This window comes from Vollenhovia emeryi, unplaced genomic scaffold (genome assembly GCF_000949405.1).
Source record: "Vollenhovia emeryi isolate VEMERY1.0 unplaced genomic scaffold, V.emery_V1.0 DF939175.1, whole genome shotgun sequence".
Taxonomy (NCBI): Eukaryota; Metazoa; Arthropoda; class Insecta; order Hymenoptera; family Formicidae; genus Vollenhovia; species Vollenhovia emeryi.
The window spans coordinates 1105060-1125905 of record NW_011967191.1 but is presented as its reverse complement, the minus strand read 5'-3'; the positions used below and the strand labels follow the sequence as shown (position 1 = coordinate 1125905).

General features: G+C 35.5%; 1 protein-coding gene across 1 annotated transcript in view; it reads left to right on the top strand.

Moving 5' to 3' along the window:
- The first annotated feature begins 3034 nt into the window (after positions 1-3034).
- LOC105563485 overlaps positions 3035-20846 on the top strand; it is a 35784-nt gene continuing 17972 nt past the window's right edge. Inside the window, exon 1 of the mRNA XM_012015103.1 lies at positions 3035-3631. The gene's annotated coding sequence lies outside the window, so the exon portion shown is untranslated. The remainder of the gene's footprint in view (positions 3632-20846) is intronic.

Genomic DNA, 20846 nt, shown 5'->3' with positions numbered 1-20846 from the left:
ACGTATACAATTTTGTAAATTTATATTTAAAAGAAAGACTTTTTCAGTATTCTATATAATTATTTTAATAAATATATATTTTAAAAAATAAAAAATATAAAGTATATTTAATACAATAATTTCGATTTTACATAATTAGTCTATGTATAATAGTCATACACATATTATTGTTTTTACAGTTTAACATATATAGTTAACGATGTACAACTCTGCTGTTGCAAACCGTATCAGTGAGTGATAAATTACTATTTATTTTAAATTGACGTTGCGCATACAATTACTTCTTTGCATGTATATAAATTCTTAAAAATATACAATACTCAACTACAAACTGCGTGTGCGAAGCGCGCGTTTTGTCGTTTCTAATAAACTATAAAAGTGAAATGAGGAAACAATATACATATTACAAACATAATTGTATCAATATTTAAAAATGATATTACTACCACATTACTAAAGTAATATTGTAAAATAATGTCTCTGCAATATCTATGTAACATTACACTGCAATATGCAATGTTGCAGCAATGTTGTTGCAAGCTTTTGTGTTGTATGGGTAGTATGATTAACTTACAAATTAAAATTTATTTCCTGGACGAAGTATTTTAGTACGTGAAATTTACAAATGTTAATGTACATACAATAGAATAACAAATGCTAAATGTAAATATTCATCAAGTATATGGAGCAAGTGTGCAGAAATTTATCTTCTACACATATATTTCCATATTTTGCAGTGCGAGTATTACTGTGAGTGAGTATTACGAGTGAGTATTACTCTCTAGACAAAAAATGAATATACATATATTATAGATTAATTTTCATTGCTACCTTTTTATTAATATTCCGACTTTAATTTAGAAATACGTATTATTATTTATAGTTGTATTGCAAGTATGTGTCGGACGTTTCCTGTTAGGTTTATAAATTTTCTGTTTTCCCAGATGTTGATAAGAACACTACATACATATTTTCTATTTTATGAATGGCGAGTAACATAGAACATCTATTTTCACAATTATATTAATTTGTTCAACCGCCGATACATAGTATGTTTTTTTATATATATCTGTGTTGTTAATTAGTTAGTGTATTATGTACTACTTTTTCTTATAAACTTGAAGATTGTAATTAATAAAATGCCCTTCAGCATTAATCCACGCAGAAATCAGTACATTCGTAATATAAAAATTAAATAATTAAAAATTCACGGAGAGAAACAAGAAATAGCTACGCCTACCAAATAAAAACTTTAAACTTTATCGGATAGCTGAAAGAAGAGAAACAATACTATTTTCTAGGGGAAAAAAATTTGGAATGAATTTGAATAATTAGTTTAACAACGAAAATTTATTGAAAGCAGATAACGTTCAGCTAGAATACTATTAAAGCTCGTATCAGACTGCGGATTGAGATTGAGATTAGATTGAGATTTAACCAATCAGAGTAAAATAAATTAAACTTGATATTAGTAAACTTTACTCTGATTGGTCGAATTTCAATCTAATCTCAATCTCAATCCGTAGTCTGATACGGACTTACAGGTTTTTGATCCATATAAAAAGTATCCATACAGAACGATGCGAATGAGTTGCAACGTTCGGGTTAAGGGAAGACGGAAATGCATGCAACTTGAAATGCCTATCTCAAAGGAGTTACAGGTGGTTGCTCAACGAGAAAGACGCGAGGAAAAGAAATCCCGAGCAAGTCACCATGAAGCGAAGGAACGTAGATGAGGAAATTCGTAGTAAGATGTGCACACTTTGATTAATAAAACATTGTCGTTTAAGGGGTAACACCACCCCTGAGGCCCTAAAACTATGGTAAGTTTGGGAATTTTTTGGGGGCAAATGAATAACTTGATTAAAAAACACATAAACCACATTATTGTGCACATACTTGATTATAAAAAAATATTTTTAGTAGTTATAATTATTAAAAATGGTGGCGTACTGGCACACTTCCGTAATCGACTTTTTCCGAAGACGCGATTTTGCGTGCAGGATTTCTCTGAGATGGTTTACCCTAGAACAAAAATCCAAAAATTTTTATTTTCTATATTGGTTGAAGTTACAAACTACGTAGCCGTTTTAGAAAATACCCATTTTTTCCAAAATGACAGCTATTTTAGAAAAAGTACCTTTTTTTGGTCGAGAATTTGATTTAAAAAATTGTGATTGCAAAAAAGTTTTCAATATTTTTCAAAAATCCTACGTACTTTGTTGCGCGATATATATTATAGAAGAAGACCATGTTAAAATTTCAAGTTAATCGAATAAAAATTATAAGAATAGCGTTGCACGCAAAGCTTAAAAAGTGCGATTACGGAAGTGTGCCAGTACGCCGCCATTTTTAATAATTATAACTACTAAAAATATTTTTTTATAGTCAAGTATGTGCACAATAATGTGGTTTATGTGTTTTTTAATCAAGCTATTCATTTGCCCCCAAAAAATTCCCAAACTTAGATATAGTTCTAGGGCCTTAGGGGTGGTGTTACCCCTTAATAAAAATACATATTTTACAACTATGTGCACAAGCGGATAATTACAAACTAGAAAATGCATGAATTTGATGTATCTTGCTATTTTAAAAGGTGTATTAGTCACAAGAAATGTATTTTCTTGATGCAATTGCACCTCATTCGCCATGATAACATATACCTAATAAATTATTTTCTATCGCACATTCAGATCTGACATTGATTAGAGATTTTTCTTTAACTATATAAGTAAAATATATGAGAAAAAACTGCCGAAAAGAATACCTCTCAAATATTAGTAGATAGTTACTAGACGAACCCAAGGAGAAGTGAGAAGTCAAGATGACACGAATTGGATGCCACGTGGACCAAAATATGACATAAAATTGACGTCATCTTGACTTTCCATTTCTCCTCGGGAAAAGGCTATCGATAGAAGAAAATGCTATTGGCAAAAGTGTCGGATGGAACGAAGGGGGCAAATGTCACGCGTTAAAAGCATGAAACGTAAGCCCGATAAAGTAACAACGATTATTATTCTTATGATAAATATGCTGTGCGAAAAACGTAGCGACGAGCGAGAATGCATGCGCGCGCAATTGAACGGGTCTCGAAAGCTTTTACGCTGTGCGCTAGCCGGATATATCGCTGGCGTGGCGCAACCCTCCCCCACGAAGCAGATCCGAATCCAAAGGGGTAGTTTCTCCGTGGGTAGCGCTCGTGGCGCCGCTCTTGAATGTTCATGGCAAAGGTAAGGGTGGCAGGCAAGCCCCGATTCCAGGCCTCGGTTAGTCGTGCGAGGTGCGAGGGTCGCGCAAGCTCGTAAGCTCGTCCGCCACCGCGTTCGTGCTCGTTGCCGCCGCCTCAACGAGCAGCTGTCAACGAAAGGCCAGGCCGATTTATGATATCTGGCCGCGTCGTGTCGCGTCGGCCCCTCGTCCATCCAATAACCACTCGACCAACCGAGACGAGTAGTGATTCGGAAACGTGGGAGGAACGAAACGGCGGAAGACGACGATGCCAAAAAACGAGCGGGACACGCAGTCGGATTCTCGATACGCGAGATAGTGGAGGACACACTCGACTCGGATAATAGTGGCGACAGTGGCCAGTAGTGATTTCGGCACGATTAGCAGCTTAATTGATCAGGTGCGGTATCCTGCTGTTTCGCTGACTGCGCCGCGCCGCGCGCGCGTCCGCCCACCTCTTCTCGCCCCTTCCTCTCTCACCCCCGCAAACGCTGCTGCTTTCTGCTCTCTCCTCTATTTTCCCTACCACCCTCTTATTCCGCTGCATGCTCGTACACTTGTGCCGCAGTGTCGGCTGATTAATGATACATGGACGGCTGATTAAGAAACTCCGCACCTTGCGAAGGACTTGGACTTGACTATTTTAACTGCTCTTACCCGACTATTCATCGCGTATGTATCGTTTCCTTAGCACTTGACGGAGCAATCGAGCTATCGGGGATGAAGATATAAATAGATGTTCCAGAAGTGAATCGGCAGAATCTTGATAGAGATAGATTGCGAGGACGGAAATCAATTCGTGCTTTATTTATTCGTGCAGCTCCCTTGGCAAGTTCTCCGATTCATTTGGAATACATCAAATTAGGGATGATATTTGACAAATCGCGATAAAATACGATTTTAGGAAGAACGCGCGGCGATTTGTCACTTTTTTCTGGCGTTTACGATATTCTTTTCTCACTTTTCTCCCCCTCCCCCCCACTATCTCTCTCACCCCACTTTCGCGTAGTTTTATTTCTATCTCAGCGAATCTCAAAATCCCCCTCACCGCGATCAATGAATTTGAATGCCGAGCCGAAAAGTAATCATCTCGCGGATTAGCCGAGTTTATGGCTCGTCCAATGAGGATTGGATCGATATTTGTGGAAAAAAAAACTTGCGTGGAAATCTTGGCGGTAACTGGAGCGAATGTGTGCGTACGTCGCAAGTTTATCCTCTCTCTAGTCCCGCGACGTTACCTCTCGCAGTTCGCACCCTTTTGCAACGTATCGCCGCATACTTTTAGCGAGTTATATTCGACAGCGGACCCAAGAACTCAACTCGTTCTTCGTTATACGCGAATGAGACCTCTTTCGGTTTTCGTACTCTCTCAATTACTCCGTGCGGCCGCCTTCGCAATTCCCGGCTAATTATACGAGCGCTCTTTCACGATGAATGACCGCCGCGCCATGCGACCCCGTACGTTCCGACCACCCTCGTATTTCAAATTTTAGCCACTGAATACGTAATATGATTCATTTGAACCGGGCAATTTTACATTTACATGTAAATTGATCTCATCTGAATTAATTCTCATCAGCCTGTAAGTCACGTTTACCGTGACCTGTTCTCATAAATATTAGTTGAAGTTAATTGGGAATTTAGCTACTCGTGATTAACAGGAAGAAAACTAGAAAACGATGCAATGTTTGATAAAAAAATTGAGGGGAGTCCCCTAATAGGAGACAGCGGGGTTTCTGCTAAATTAATAGGCGTCATCTGTTGGTTCCACCGTGAATTTATTGCCCTTGGAGTGAAACCTGTTTTGTGGAAAATTGATTGTTAGATCGCGTAATCTTTTGGACGTCGAAAACCTACTACCTCATATTAGAATCCTACCTCATAATAGAAAACTTTCCTCTATATATTCGCAGACAATACATAACGGTGTATTTTTTAAGCTGTCCAAAGTGAAAGAAAAGGGAAGCGCGAATACAAAATAAATTATTTACTTAAGAAGTTCACAATCGGTTTGCTGTCCGAACAGAAAGTCTGTCTCCCCTAAAAAGAAGTAACGCAAAGTAAATATTTCCGCTTTGCGGTCAGACTGACATTCTAGCGGTGTGTACGATATAATTAATTCTTTAATATGGTGTAAACTTACCCGGGAAAAATGTAATTATATTTGTCTTAATCATGTAATATCTAATTATATCTCATGAGATCCAATTCTAAAATTCAGCAGATATTCAGAGATTTGACACTTTTCTTAGGTGTTGGAGGTACTTGATTGAGATCTGAATAAATCTAATTAAACGTTCTATTAAGACATTTAGTTAAATCTCAATAGACATATCTTGGAATATTGAATAAAAGTATCTGAAGATTTGATAATTTTAGAATTGGATATATAATTAGACATTACATAATTGAGACATATATAATGAGATATATTTATTTTTCCCCGGGTAATAAAATTACTGACGCAGTAGTCGAGAAAATTGACGTGATTTTGAATCCACATTTGAAATGGATATTCGTCGCTACGACGTTTCGTTTGTTAACGTTTAAGAGTTACACGGGCGTGAGTACGTTTCGAGTACGTAGTGTCAAGTCTCGTCGCGATATCCAATTTCAACGCGTAGCAATTATCGTGGGAGTGTTTTCGATATATCTGTTAGATCTCAAATGTCATCGAATTTATTGCGCAAAGCCGATTTCAGTATTCCAAAACCACGTTTTTTTTATTTCACGCGTCTGCCTCGAACACGCGTGTCGAGCAGGTCGACGGATGTTCGAGCTGAAGGGTTGTTTGTGCTCTACAATCTATACCTCGTCATGAGTGCTTTAGCTTTACTGTCGAGAGACGTGACCTAAATGATTTTAAAAGTGAGAGAAAAAAATATAATCGATGCATAGAATTCCTTTACAGGGAGCATGCATACAATGCAGTGCTCTTGTATTCGAATTCTCTGCAGGAGAAGATTTTAAGGAGTGAAACGAGTATTAATTCCGTACGATCCAATTCCTGACCTTTAAAGGAGAAATATTTTTTAAACAATAAAGAGAATAAAATGACTAAGAAGACTCGAAAATACATGTATTAATATAGCTTCATTCATTTCGACTTTTAACAAGTCAAAAACTTTCCACTTTATTAAATTAAATTGCTTGCCATGCACTTTTTTAAATCTATTTGACTCTTACGGGATTATTAGCGGATTTAAATTTATTATAGACTCTTTTATCTCTTTGTAAATTATATGTTTATTCACGTGATGCATTTTTGCTAATCTCACTGCACAGCTTTACTCGTTTTAATGGAAAACCAATCTCAACCATTTGTAAGCTTCCATTTATTTGTGTGCAACAAAACTAGTAATAGAAGAGAAATATAGACATTATAACAATATCTTATTTTTAATGAGATGCTGATAAAAAGAAGCATTTCGCAATGAAGACTGAAAGTATTCCGTAAATGGCCGATAACTTCATAGTTTATCCCGAGTTTACCCATTAAACAAGATGTTCTCTTTTAAGCGTTTTACACAAGTTTTCTTTAACAACAACGTGATGAAACGACCGAGATACAGCTTAATAAATGTTTGAGTCCACAATCGCTGACGAGTTACCTTTTTCATGAAAAATTCAACGTCGGGCGCAGCATCGAGGAGGAAGACGGTTCTTCTATTTATCTTATTTGTAATTTATAGCCGATAAATTATCGCGTTGCGCAGCTAAACAAAGTTTAACGAGCTTTACTTTGACACATTGACACACGCGAGACTTCGTAAAAGTGACATCTTTTTTTTTAACATCAGTCGCTTCGCTGAACATAAGTTTACTCGCGCGAGTCACTTCTACGCCACACTAATTAATAGATATTGTATAATCATTTAATACGCCGACCATAAAACGAGAGGGCTAGACTGGCATGACATTGAGCAATGAGAGAAATATGTTAAGTAAACCATATATCCTCCAAACGTAAACTGGAATACACAGAGACAAGAAATGGTAGAAAATACTAGTAAAATTTTATTCTAAAAAGACATTCTCGACGTATAACATTATTACTAAATTTAGCAAATGATTTATTTATATTTTTAAAATTTCTATTAACCTGTGTTAAGCGTTTTACATATAAAACTAAAAATGTGGACTATATTTTATTTCTGAAATAATTATTGTTGCAAATGTACAATTAAAATTGTACGTTTTAGCTTAGTAATATTTCTTACATTTTTGCATAAGCATATGAGCAGTCATTGGAAAGAATTTAATAAAATTGGATTATTTGAGAAACATGTAGATATGACTTTATACACATAATTTTAAAGTTAAAAAAAACTATTCTTCGCTTTACAGCGTTGCTTTATAGAAATTATTGAATAGACACACACATCCACACAAGTACCTACAGTACAAGTACCTACAGTACAAGTACCTACAGTAGGTTTTGTACATTTCAGTCAGATTGCATTGTGCCCCTATTAGCATTAGAACTGTCAAGTATAATCTTCTCTTCCCTCACGAGCCCTATTCTCATTTAATGAAAAATGTGCTTTACAACTGCCATAGAAAGAAATCCCACTTGATGCATCGATACGATCGATGAAAAAGTCATTATAGTAAAGACGAATGTAAATGCTTTAAAAATATACTATATTACAATATGACAAATTATACCTATAACTTCTAATATTTACCGGATTACGCGATAGAATATGAGAAATCTCGAGCTTTCATCGCAACGGAAAACAAAATATAAAATTGCGATTGATACCGGACGCGAATATAAATAAAACAAATGCGAAGTATGCGTGAAATATGCGCGCATTTGGAAAAAAGCATGAAAGCACTGGCTTTCTCTCTCCCTCCCCCCTCTCTCTCTCTCCCCCCTCCCTCAGCATGTATGTATAATCCATCCGTACGTTGCATTTGTGCACGTCCATCGATTCGAAAGTAGCGTCGTCGGAAACATGTGGCGATATCAAGCCGGGCGCAATACGACGTTCTATCGTTGTTGATGCGACGTGAAATCGAGTATCGAGGACGACGACGCTTCAAAGCCGGACACAGTCCGTCTAAATCGGCATCTGGGACGTGCATGACAGACGCGAATTAAACCAGTGCTATCTATAAGCGGTATCGAACTGGTCGACCTCGCATTAAACTTGACCGAGTAAGAATTGAAATATCAACGGCACACAGTATCGTTTTACGCGGTAGAAAGGAAATTATAGAAAACACTCTCTTCAGCAAGAGCAGGTGTTCGTACGCGACACAGATGCACACGCTGCGCGTAATCGCTCTCTCCCGGGATACAAGTAGCTTTTCTGTTCAAGCTCCACATCGTTCTTTTACATATATCACTCTTTTCAATATCTCAAGATTATATTTTGTTCGTTGTTATCGATAATAACGAATTTCAGGTAGCGGCAGGTATTAGCAAACGTCAATTTATACATGTACGAATCATATCTTATTCTGTGACATCTCGATTTTTCTGTCATTTTGAAATTGTTACTTTTTCTCGCATTCTTTTTCATATTTATGGCTATCAGAAACAATTACATTGTCTACTAAGCTTTAAAAACTTCTCAGTCGCAGAAAATATATACCATTTTGAAACTGTTGCTTTTTCTCGCTTTCTTTTTTATATTTCTGGCTATCAGAAACAATTACATCGTCTACTAAGTTTTAAGAATTTCTCAGTCGCAGTAAATTCATCATCAGTTGATTCCACCATGAATTTATTGCCCTTGGAGCGAAATCTGTTTCGTGGAAAATTCATTGGTAGGTCGTGTAATCGTTGCGAAAAAAGATTTGTGATTGAATTTGGGTGTGGAAAACTTGCTATCTCGTATTAGAAACCTACCTCATAATAGGGGACTTTTCCTCTATCAATATAATAGACAATGTAATAAGCTTGCTTTTCAAAATTCGACATTTTCCTCTCTTTATTATAAAGAAGACTATTACCGCTAATCCATGATTCATTAAACTTTATTGTCGTTCCCGACATGTCTAATGCTCTCGTCTCAATTTTCTTTTAGAATAAATTGAAAAAATTTTTTAAGTAAATTAAGAAAAGTTCGGCACGCGTCAGCAGACCCGTATTTTTCTTCCGTAATAAATTCAAAGTAAGCAAAAATTAAGTATGGGAAATTAATCTCTTATTAAAATCTGGAGAAGAAACGAGGACTAATGCGGTTATTGGCGTATAGAAAAACTTTTTATATTGTTCTAGCGAAAAAGTTTTCAAAGAATTTTTCTCCGCAGATATTACTGTATAATTACATACTAGACTCGTCAGTAGAAATTTTTTATTTTATTCGAGGAACATTGACTGAAATAAAGCATTAACATTGGCGCGTGGTGCCGAGTCGTATTATGGTGAATGTATGCAAAAGCGGTAGAAGCGTCGTCAAATTTAGTTCTATTATAAAATGTAACCTACCAGCATCCGAATCCTACGTAATAAAATTTTCTTTATGGCTGTAAAATACGACATTTAGAAAAGATAGAAAAAAATCTTAATAAATTTCAAACAATAAAATTCGAAGTAATAAAGGATATAAGAGTCAAGGTTTAAACCTGGAATTCAAATCATTTAGACACATAACATCCTGTCTTGGCTCTTATATCCTTTATTCCTTCGAATTAATAAATTTCAACCGATAATCCGTATCAGTTTGTAGAAAAGAGAGAGAGAGAGAGAGAGAGAGAGAGAGAGAGAGAGAGAGAGAGAGAGAGAATTGCCAGATTTCAACATATATGTGAATGCAATATGTATGTTTTGCATATACATATGTATTATATATGCAAAATGATAGCTGTTATATTATACGTACAGACACAGTATACAGTCACAGTGATTGCAGCGGCAAGAATACATTATCTCGCCGCCGCAGCCAATCCTGAAATCCTCTCGACAATACGCCCGTCTCTATGTGAACTCACTTAACGCGTGTGGTTTCACGTGTGAATTACATGTGGTTTGCAGTTGTCATTCAGTCGTTATCGCCCGTTGCACTCTGTCACGCGAGCCTGTCTTGAAATTATTGGCTTTGCACAATGAAGCGACCGAAGCATATTGTGATTTTTCTTTAAATCAACACGAGACAATGCAACAACGTTTATAAATTTTGTATACGTGTATACTCCAAGTGAGTGAAAAATGGCGAGATGTTTTATGAATTTAAGTGGTAAAAGAAAAAGCTAAAAGTATGAGGTAGAATTACATTTCGAGGCTCTAAATGGCCTAAATCTTTGCCCTGTACTACATTGTATTTTCTAGTATACGGTCCAATAAGCAACAGTCTATTTTTTGCCAAATAAAAAAGCTATAAATTTCCATTTCCTGCCACCGGCGCAACAAGAGAGAGCCCTTCCAGATTCAAGAGTCAACCACGGGTGGGAGTCCTTTGTGACGTTACAGGCCACACAAGAACACAGAGTGAGCGGTCGAATGACTCGATGTATCGCACTGAATTCTTGCATTCGCTTTTGGTCCGTCATGCAAAACTACCTGCGAACAATGCAGTCGGGCTGAAGCGGCGTCGCGAGGCCTGTGCCTGAGATTGGGTGCAGTACAGAGATAACGTTATTATACCGTTCCTAGATTTGCAATAGCGCGAACAATAGCGGTATTTCCTCCGGCCGATGGGACGCATGCCGATATCTCGGCGAAATGAAATGTTGCAGTACAGTAACAAAGAGGCAAATGGGTAGCCGGCGTGCGATCGACGGCTTGCCGAGTAAATAATGGTGGGATTGTCCGAATGTGACACGTGTACATATGGGCACACGTGGGCAGACCGAGAGTATACAAGTATATTGCGGTGGCGCAATGACTTTTCCATTACCGGATGCTGAAATTTTTTATTTCTTACCTGTATACGATGGACTGTAAATAAATAGTGAGTTGAGCTTTGCCACATATTATGACCACTGTCAGAAACGGTGTGCATCGCCTAGGATCACTAGATCACTCACCTGATGCTCAAACAAGAATTCAACTTTCGATTGTGTACGATAGTTGTTACACCGTGCGAACAGTAATTAATAATTATTTCCTCAGCATTGTCAATATCGTTGAGCTAAAGCTTTATCTGCGGTATGAATAGCTTCGATTACGGATGCATTATCGGCAGCTAGTACACGCGCGATTATAACTATAGATATACCTAATTTCCAAGATCCAACCACACTCAGATAGCACCTCGTAATTGCCATTGAGCGTCGTCCAATCTCCACTGACATTTGACATATAGGTATACACATATAGTACATATACCTACGTCTAAATCTTAATACGTTTACGTGCTAGTAAGAAAAATTCTAACGTCAAAGATATATTGCAATCAAAATTAAATTCTAACGAATTTTATAATAAACATAATAATATAAAAAGAAATTAAAAATGTTAATAAAAAAGAGAATTACAGACTAAACCGGATTCTTAAGATTATTTGTAATATTTTTTCTCTTCAGTTCCCTCTGGTACAAAGAGTACAAACTTAAAAAATTAACTCCTGAACGGATTACGTTCCTTTTACCTCACTGAATCTCATAATATCGTAATTGAGGAGCTATGTTACAGTGACGTATGTGCACGTTTAGCAGAAAATATTATGCATACTTAGTTGTTGAGCATTTTCTCTTCAAGAAATCCTGCTCCAACACGTCTGAAAGAGAAACTGTCAAGTTCTCCGATCACGTTGCACGAGTCAGTCTTCTAGCTGCGCGCTAGACAAGCACAGAAGACTTCTCGACGGCACAAAAGGGGATACTTTGACGCATTTTGAACTCTTGATGCAGCTTTACAGCGGGAACGGGGTTTTAGTATGCGACAGATGGCTTATAGCAATATCGATTCATAGCTTTGTATTACTTTTACGTTCGCGTTTCCTCAGACAAATAATCGGTGACAAGAGTAAATAGCTGCGTATAGTAGCTCTAGTCGAAATCCCTATATAATTGCAATTTATTTATATATTTCAATTTATTTTCTATAGTTCTATACAGAAGAGATTAAAACAGTAGATGAAAACAGATACATATATGCAGCGTTCAATAACTCACAAGTTCAATATTAACGATAGTTGTTTTCATATGACATGATTATGTTTGTTTCTAAATAAATAACGTAGATCATTAAAAGTTGTTTATTTTCAATCGCTGAAACTTTATTTATTAGCTCTAACATCTTTGTATAAAAAATTTATTTCAAATTCGTCAAAGAAATAGTCATTAAAACCAACGTTAAAATACTCTGTGTTATCCATTTTTCATCTAAATTTAAAAACATTTCATACATTTTTAATTTTTAGATATAAAATTCAATGTTCAATTATTTAAAAAATTAATTATAACCTATAAATGTGTCTACAATTTTCTTGTAATTATAATTTTATTCCACCAAAGTATTTTTCAAGGCATGTACTTTTTGCGGCAACTTTAATGAGAATGTCACCTTGATTTTCTCGCGCTGATACCTATAATAAATCTTGGCCGTTTTTTCGTCATTACGCAGACAGAGCACATTTAGCGCGTGTTTTTCGCGTTGAAACGCAATGCGACGCGTGTAACTTTCCAGGTAGACAGCCGCTTCTGCGTTACAGCCTCCAGCGTATTTCCCGCACGTAATGTCATAAAATTACAAGCAAATTGCCATACTACCGAAAAGTTTTCCGATAAGACCGTCACGTTCGTGAAAAGCCTCTCCGCTTTCGTCTTTGACTTCCGGTAAATCGTTTTCTGACACGAGGCAGGTACTTCCATTGTGTCTCTTAGGCCTGGTTTTCCCAACGTCGCTTAACTTTAATCTTAGTTTAATTCATTCTTTTTCTCTTTCTAAAGGGACAGTTAAAAGACGAATTAAACTAAGGTTCAAGTTACGTGATGTTAGTGAAACCGGGCTTTAAGAGTTAGCTTCTTTTATACAAACGGTATTTGTCGATTTTTATGTTTGTGCGATATGGATATACATAAAAGTTAGGAAAAGACACAAATTGGAGAAAAATTGAAAACAAGAAATACATGACTAATTGTAAGAAAACTTTCATTTTAGAGCATATAAGGAATATAAAAAATGTAAATAATTGTTTGTGGCTCGTACAGTTAATTCACGCTAATTGTAAAACCTTAACTTCGTTTGAAAACTCCAAAATATGATTATCTGATCTCTTTGCTCTTTTATGGCTTCGAAATTTAAACTAATAAAATTTTTAATTTTTAATCCCTAGTATTAATTACCGTTTGCCATATCGCTCGCCATCTATAGACAACCTAGGATTTTAACAGGATGCATTTTAGCACGATACAATGTGCGTTAAAATGCACTCACCCGTAACTGGATTATTTAATTTTGTGCGCGAGAGTAGCTCGCAGTAATATGCATGCCTGTAGGGAATCGAATAAATAAAAGTAAAATGAAATTTGGAATGTCAGAGAGCACGACATTCTTTTTCTTTTTACGTTTATGTATTGACGAGTAAATACAAGCATATTAAGAACAAAATGTATTGAATATGTTGATTTGCTTAATATGATGATGTATGGAGTATCCGACAAATTAGAACACTTACTCAATATTACAATATAATAATTTACATTGTATTGTTTCGTGTATTTTTTTCTCTAGTTTTCATGTACGCTTTTATTTCAATAAAAACGTTAAAATTATTTATAATGCAAGTCAATTCGCAAAAATTAACTACGAAATAATACGACAGACTATTAAATAATATTTTTATATGTAAATTATTTAATGCGACTGTTGCGTAGTAAACCTCAATTTTTAACATGATATGACTCGAAATAACGTGCGCAAAGATTTTCCTTATTATGTGTCATTAAACAATAACATATGAAAATGAAGATGCAAAATGAAGGAAATAAATACTAGCGAAGATTTACTACATAATAAAAAGAAAATCTTTTACTTTTCTAATTAATAATACTTGGAATAGTAAATGATAACGTGTTTAAAAGAATTTTGCAAGTTATGATTAGCGATATAACTTTTTCTTACACACTTATAAAATTTGAGGGTATCTTTCGCGTACTGCATAATGCATAGACTTATAGGGAAGCTCTATTGGTTTGCCAGAAGTCCTTTTGGTTTGAGCTACCTTTTGTCTCTAGCAGGAAACTTCAAATTGAATCCGTTTCAGGACAAGTAACTTATCTCGCAGGAGCACGCAATGAGCTTTTATGGTATTATCTTTACACCTGCCATCAGTATTGTTCGAGATGAAAGTTAACTATGGACAATGACGCATGCCGCGCATCTAATGACAATTATCAAACGATTGAATGAAACTTCGTCAATATCGGTTTGTACTACGTACGATGTAGATACGATAATCATTGTGTCTTACGCAGAATTAAAATAGTTGAGTAATAGTGATTTATAGCCCAAATTAGTCATCGTTAAGTCCTTGGCAATATATAACAAGTGATGAAGAAAATGATATTTAGCACAGAACGGAAAGCTAACATAAAATATAACATATAAAAATAAAAGCCAACATAAAATATTTTTTTTAAATGCGAATTTGTAAAAACTCATACTGTTTTTAACGAAATTTTTAACAAAATTTTAAAAACATTACAGATTATATATGCGTTTGGAGATAGTACAAATAATATAGTATTTTTAGAAACAGTTATGGAAAATTATCATTTACCAATCCTAAATATTAATCGTTATGGGGAAAATTATCATTTACCAATCCTAAATATTAATCGTTATGGGGAAAATTTTCATATTATTATAATAAAATGATGAAAAGTTATGTAATTAATGTATAAATTTATTTACGAATTATCTATAAGATTCATAGTAACATTTGATTAATTAATAATAATTTAATTTTTGAAATCGTATATTTGTTAAATTCGATCTTTAACGTATTTACATTATCTCGTTATTTATTTTAGAGATAACGACGGATTATTCAACCGACAATGAGTATTTCCCCTCAATTTTCGTACAAATCATGCGGATAGTACAGAGCGAATATAATCGAAGTGCAGTAGTTACCTTTATGCGGGCTTATTGTCTTATTGATTCGCTTCGAAATCCATTTAGGTAGGATAAACGGCGCTAGACAATAGCTCACGTTCAACAAGTAACGAAGCTAAGCGCGATTACTAGATCACTACTTATCTATCGAACCAAACTAACCATGCTAATAATCTCTCAAATACCTAAATATCGTAAATTTTCATTTATTTAAAAAATTAGTTAAAAATATACCAACAAATTTCACCAAGTAAAAGGGATGCTGTTATAAGTCCCTCCAAAGAATACAAACAATACAAGTATTTTTAACATTGCCCTTGTATGAAAATCAACATTAATTAATTTTTAAAAAATTGGACAAGTGATTTTGCGTAAAGTTCTTAATATAAAGCGAATAAGCATATATACGTACACACATGTCGATTTCGAAAATCAATTGCAGCTGAAATTTTATTTTTATTTCGGTTTTAACCCGTTGAGATAAAATACGGCTGCACAAATTCTCGCATCTCGACTTGTTATCTTTTCCTTTCGATAAACATGTTGAATGGGAGAAAGAAATACAAGGAAACGAGTGGAAACGGAGAAAGAGAGAAACGCGAGAAGACTTGCGAAAAAATAGGAAAGGCGAGTTTAAAAAAAGAGAGATTCTGATAAAAACTGGTGAAGAGGATTGTAGATTATCAGGCTACCTTCTGTCCATTATTTTCGTCTTTCATTAGGTCATTTATCACTTTCGTTCTAGGTACTAAACACAGAGAACACATGGACAGTAGAAGAAGAATAAAAAACAAGATAGCAAAAGCAAATCGATATGCGGATAATCGAATATTATATTGACATCATTCGCAATGTCTGGTATAACTTGATTTTTCAGACTGAGTGTTTTCTCAATAATATATTGCGCTTTTCTGTTGCTCGAAATATCGTATTGGTGGATTTTTAAAAAGATAGCGTATTATTACATTTTTCCATTATTGAAAAACTCAAACTGTTAGGTTAAACTCTTTACCTTACCTTCCTCTAGTAAAGAATAATGCCCAAATAACAGTAATATCATTTTAAAACTTAATTTTATAAAATTCCAAATTTCATGCGACCACAGCTGGCTATATATTTGTTAATTAATCGGTTAACGCCAAAAATTTATTGCGAAAAATATTACCTCAGCCAGGGTTTTAACCTGGACCTCCCTTACTCTCTAGGCGGGCGTCTCACTTGTGAGACATGTGGTAATACTTGTCACAATAACAGTATAAAGATGACATTCTCGCGTCTGTTTTTCGATTTTAACCCTGGCTGAGGTAATATTTTTCGCAATAAATTTTCTGCATTAACCGATTAATTAACAAAGGTGGCCAGCTGTGGTCGAATGAAATTTGGAATTTTATTATTATACTGACAATTTGAAGAAACTAATAATCTTTAATTTAATAAGTTTTTAATTATGATTTATGTTTTCTTATAAATAACGTGTAATTTGGCAAAATTAAATTTACGTGTAATGATAGAAAAATTAAAACAATGTATAAATAAGTAAAATTAGACTCTATTATCAGTTGGTGTTAGGATATTAATAGCAGTAGGTATTCATGCAAGTTATTTTAGATTTTTTTTTATTTTTGAAAGATTTCCTGTAATTACTTGCCTCTCATTCTGCGAGGCATCCATCATGTCCATTGTCCACTACGATTCAGCTATCTATTCAACTTTGGAAAATACGTTATGAGAGATAGACAGCTAACAGGCGTGGTTTAATAAGTTTTGTCGTTCATTCAGACAGCGCAGGAAAATAAGAGGGGTGATGGTGTGAGAGGGTGGATGAACTAAGAAAGATAGCATGTTGGTAGAGATGAAAGGAGAGGAGAGAAGAGGAGGGAAGAATCCAATAGTCCAATACCCCCGGCTAGAGCTGAAGCTCTTTGTCTCTCTCTTTCTCTCTCTCTCTCTCTCTCTCTCTCTCTCTCGGATGCCGGGATGCCAATAGCTGGCGTGCCTCGGGCTATGTTCCTGCGTACCTTGATAGGTCGCACTAGTATTAGTTGGTATACTACTAACGTCTACATACATCGATATGTCGTCTAAAACCACCACAATCATTTGCAAAATAACTGCAAACAGCGATAAAGAGTACTCTCTATCACATTCTCAGCTGTAATCTCAGTAATGACTTTGTAACTTTCAACATTTGATGTCTATCTGAATGTAATGTTCGATATACAACATTAATTATATACAAATACAACATACTATATCTGTATGATGTGCGGTGTAATACATCGACCATTGTTACCCGGGTCTGCTTTTAATTCACGTGCACGCGAGACTGTTTGAATTACGGCACTGTTATAGAGTCTATCGTGTGCGCGTAACATGTGGAAATAATTTTGGTTTAATATTCCATTGTTTCGATACCATCCGAGTATGAATAGCTGGCAAAAACATCTGAAAAGAGTGTAACCGGTAGGGTCTCCTCTTGGTACAGCTAAAGAAAGAAAATAAATCAGAGACGGAGCACAATAGTGTCGAAAGCTATTAAATACTATAGAGCTTTACTAAACTGTGTCTGGCATAAATATATAAGCGATAACTGCATATTTGCCGAGGAAAAGTTGCTTGAGAATTTAATTCTATCTTTTACAGAGCTATTTTTATATAGCTTTTTCATCGTTTCGTTCATTTCTGCATGCTGTCACGAACGTTGTTATGCGCGACCAGACTACAAACCGTTGCTCGCTACTAATTACATCAGCGATTCTCACACATATTCTTCAAGTCAAAACTCACAATATATGTATTTAGTAAATTAGTAAAATTTATATAAAGAAATAATTTATTATTTACCATATACTCCTTTTTATCGTCAATAATATATGATATACTAATATATCGCTGTATAAGCTTTGGCAGTCATTGAATCAGATAGAATTATTAAATAGTGAGACGCCCGCCTAGAGTGCAGGGAGGTCTAGGTTCAAACCCTGGCCGAGGTAATATTTTTCGCTATAAATTTTCTGTGTTAAAAACACACCGCCAGTCATGGTCGATTAGAAGCTTGACCATTGTTAGAATTATTACAAGGTACATCTGAATGCGTAATTTAACGATTGAGCAAAGTACAATTAAGTTCATCGATCAGGTAATGTGCAATGACGATGCGGCGAATCCGAAAATAGAACTGTGCCGCGCGACCCCCGAAAAGTCTCGCGCAACTGTATAAGTAGTTTATCGTATATTTTCGCCAACTGATCAATGCAGGACTCGCAGCGAGCGTTTATCGGTCGATTTCTTTAATTATCGATTTGCGGAGCTGGAAACATTGTAAACCAGTAGGGTATTCCCGGAATTCGTCGGGAATATGGATTTTCCCTTCGGCCTTGTGACATGGTCTTCGTCCTCACAAGTGGTGCTACAATACAGCAAAGCGTACGGCGAAATCGATAAGTGTTATAAACGCGCATATATGCATGTGATCATTATTTATACGTTATGAATAAATCTCGCCTCTTCGTGCATGTATGTTTTGCTCTTTGGACAAATTGAGCTGGATGTTTTGCGAAACATCTCTCGCTTAAGTAGTGGCTTGCGTAATATATTTTTTATACATTTTTTTTATTTACATTTCCTTTGAATTCAACTCTCAGTCCACTGAATGTCGAGATATTAATCTTGCAAATGAAATAAACAGCAAAATGCCAGTTTTTTTTAACGATTTTAATAGTAACTCTCTGAATAGTTATTTGTGATACATATTAAGATGCTGGTTAACATCTACCGGTAATATTCGTTGAAAAGCGGTTAAAAATGAAATTTATTTTCAAACAGGAAACGAGAACGCTAAATGTTAGATCCGAGCAAGATGTGAGTAGTCCAATAATTTTACTTTAATACGTGAATTTATATACCGTTTTCCACTTGTCCTGCGTGCTGTTACTTTTGGACATATAACACAGTTTCCCTCCAGATGGGAGGTTTCCTTCGGCGAGGTTAGCAGCCTACCGAAGATAAAGTAAAACGAAATATTCAAAGCACTGCAGAACGAGAACTGGATAAAATAGGCTTTAAGCCTAATACACGAGGAAGAGGAAAAGAACACAGTTAGATGGAATCATTGTCGTCAGCAAATTCACGTGTTTTAAATCGATAAACGATTTCTAATTATTATTAAAAATGCTATACTTAGCATTTAATACAATAACCCCCGCCCCTCCCCCCGTACTGTAAAGAAATCTTATATAAAATTAATTTTATTTTTTTAGCAAATTCCAACTTTTTCGAAAGCTCGTTCGTTCGGGAAATAACACTTCGTCGCGTGTAAAACATCTCGCTGTGCACTGCGGCAGACGGATGCGGTTTTACGGAGTGATGTTTTGTGGTTTCTCATATTATGTAACTGCTTTTCGCGTCAGAAGTACTAGGCGAAGGATGGTCGCTATATCGGCCGCTAGAAGAAAGAGTTTACACGCTCGACGGATTTTACACATTGACATGAAAGTGGCACCGATTAAAAAGCAAAATAATTTAAGTAAGCAATTTATACTTAATCGTATATCGGTTTATCACTTTCTCTGTTTCTACTTAATTTTTTACAAAGCTATAAAATCTCTAATCGAATTGAACGAAGTCTCTAATTCAGCAAATATTAGTGATCAATATTTTGTAGATCGCAACGATCTTAAGCCTCGTTGCATCGCGGCAGTTCTATTCTTCTTCCATTGTAACGAGACAAAGTAATTAGTGCCGCGATATCCTGTTAGAGTCGGAGGCGACCAAGGTCGTGATTGCGACCAACTACGGTAAATCGAAGAGCACTTCTTAACGAAAGGAGCTTCGCTTTCAGAAGCCTATTGAAATTACTGCTGTCGTAAACGAGTTTGATTGATCAGTAAAGTAACTAACATAAAATTTTCGTGACTGCAATATCATATTTAATTAGATAGACTCTTTATTACCTAAGATAAAAATATGCACTATAATAAATATTATAGCCATAAAAGCAGGTAGACGTTTTATTATTTTAAATGTTAATCGATAAATAATTGGATAAGTATTGTCGTTGTTAATTAAAAACCCGAATAAAATTATTGTGTCTCAAAGACCATCGAACCGCGAAGGTCTCTTAATGTACTTGCTACGATGCATCTGAGTGCATTTATTAACGTGTCGGAGGGTAGCCAACTTCTAGTCTCCACCCAGCTTTTAAGGTAATTAAATGGACAGTCGGGACCAACGGACTGGCAACGGAAGCTTTAGCTCGGCGCGAAGGAGGCCACGTTATACTTACGTACGTCCGCGTTGCGTGTCTCCGATGGTGGATTTAGAGCGTGAGAAATCAAGCGAGAAATTAAGTCACACATACACAAGCTAAATAAAATGATACTCTTAAATTAATGCGTGAAAAGGACATTTAGCTTCCAGGAGAAATTATAAGAGTGACGATATCTTTCTCTCCTCTGTACATACCGTTTTAAGTGAACAGGAAATCAAGCGAATAGATTTCATTCAAATCGTAATAAAATCATGTTAAAAAGAAAGTCAAATGATATACATATTATTTAATCCTCATTTTGGTGCATAAGGCTATTACATTTGTCGTACG